This window comes from Sturnira hondurensis, unplaced genomic scaffold, assembly GCF_014824575.4.
Source record: "Sturnira hondurensis isolate 20B ecotype Veracruz unplaced genomic scaffold, ASM1482457v3 Scaffold0015056, whole genome shotgun sequence".
Classification (NCBI taxonomy): domain Eukaryota; kingdom Metazoa; phylum Chordata; class Mammalia; order Chiroptera; family Phyllostomidae; genus Sturnira; species Sturnira hondurensis.
Window position 1 is genome coordinate 5,529,503 of NW_028087687.1, and position 2,227 is coordinate 5,531,729.

General features: G+C 34.2%; 1 pseudogene; it reads right to left on the minus strand.

The window, feature by feature from the left end:
- Nucleotides 1-600: 600 nt before the first annotated feature.
- Nucleotides 601-745, minus strand: LOC118999711 (uncharacterized; annotated as a pseudogene).
- Between the last annotated feature and the right edge of the window lie 1,482 nt (nucleotides 746-2,227).

Sequence of the window (2,227 nt, forward strand, 5' to 3'; positions counted from 1 at the left end):
TTTAGCTTCCTGTTAAAGGTGAGATCATATGGTATTTGTCCTTCAACACCTGGCTTATTTCACTCAGCATAATGCTTTCCAGTTCTATCCATGCTGTTGCAAAAGGTAGGATCTCCTTCTTTCTCTCTGCTGCATAGAATTCCATTGTGTACATGTACCATAGTTGTTTGATCCATTCATTTACTGACGGTCATAAGTTTAAATATTGATGAATGATATACTCTCTTTGAATCATATAATCACCTCTATCATGATATCTGTGTCTCATTCACTAATTCATAATTTAAAAATGGTTAAAACCAAAGATATTTCTGAAGATTTTGTTTGCCTTTTTGAAATAAGTTTTTGTAACTTCTTACTAATTTCAATATTGTGAATGACAATTGGCCTCTTGTTACAATGGCAAATAATTAAAGATGGATTAAAGAGAATAGCAAATGTGAAATAAACTCAAATATATATTATTCCCAAATAGAATCATTATCTGATGTAACTTATAGAGATAAAATATATCTTAAACCTAACAAAACTTAAACAAGAGGGCTATACAGTCAAGTATATTAGACAATTGTTTATACCCATGAGAAGCTGATGCTTGAAAGACTATTGATTTCCTGTGTGAAGGGTAAAACCCATTTAAAACATCAAAAAAATCTTAGAACATCTTTCTCTCTCTTTATATGTAAACATCTGAGCTATAAATTTTGTACTACACTTGATCTTAGCCAGAAGGCTGAGAAGCAATGAGCTATAAATTTTGTGAGAGTACCTTCACTAGGAAGAGATATCTGTAAAACTTCTGTAGTGAGAAAACGAAAAGTAAAATCTCTCTCTCGGTCTCTCTCTCTCTCTCTCTCTCTCTCTCTCTCTCGTCTCCCTCCCTGTTTTAAGGGTTCTTACCCAGCACTATTTTGTACTTTCTCCATCTGTTTCACTGGCTCAGTTCTGGGTGTGGGTAAGTCTAAAGCAAGAGTCACTCTTTGTCCAACAGGAACCCACAGTCAGCAACCTCATTTCTATTTTTGTCTTCCAAACGTGGACCAGAGAGTTTTGCTTAAGAAAAGACCCTGTAATTTGACTATATTTTATATGTATAGTACTCCCCAAAAGGACATGTAAGAATATTACCCAAAAGTTTTGAGAAGATTAAGAGGGGAAAAGAGGATTCCTTACTTTTGGTGGGTGCCTAAGTCAATTAAAGGGAAGTTAATAATGAGAAATAAAAACTTCTTTTTTCAGACCACTGAAATAAGTATCCATGTCTGAAAATACCTCTCCTTTTGTAAATGCTCTTCTGTGGCTTCTAGCAAGAAAAACTTCTTCATATACTGACATACTTTTATATGCATGTAACTGTAAAGTACTGTTATGGATCATGTGTATTTTCTAACATTTCCTAGCATTTTAATTTAGATGGACTTAGTCCATTTTTAAAATGATGATTTCCCAACACACATATAATACACAGGTTATTATCCAGTTTGCATTATGGTTGTTTGCCCATATGAATTTTTAAATGCTGTTTTCATAATCTATTTTTTAATTTAATATCACTGAGTAAAGTTTTGCCAACTGTGCTTCTAACCACATGGGCACTACTCTATTTAGTCAGCCAGTATTTTTAAGCATTCTATATGTATTATAATAATGCCCATGCTAGTTGCTGGAGATACAGCAGTGTAAGTAATAGACATAAAAGTTGTCCTACTGGGGCTTTAAATATGTAAGACAAATAATCTCATACATATAACCAAAACATAACTAGAAATAATCTCCTAATTTCTAAAATTAAATACTAGATATAAAATATGCTGTTAGGTATGCATAGAAAATATAATGTACCCAGAGAAAGTTCTATAATTTTTTTCTAAGGCAGTGGCATTTCCACTGAAAACTCAAATAGAAACTTATATAGGGGGATAGAGGAAAAAGTAGTTTATGGTTGAGAAATATCCTATGTGGAGGAAAAAAATAGAGAGCGTTTGGCCTATCCACAGAGGTAAGATAATTTGGAGTAAAAAGTTAGGCAGAGGCCGTATACTTTATAATGTAAAACATGCCATTCTGGAAAGGCAAAGCTATGGAGACTGTAAGGAGATAGTGGCTGCGGGGGCCTGGGGGTGGGGACAGGAAGGCCAGGTTGGAGAGGCAGAGCACAGAGGATTCTCAGGGCTGTGAGATTATTTTGTGTGATGCTGTAGTGGTAGATACATATTATTACACATTT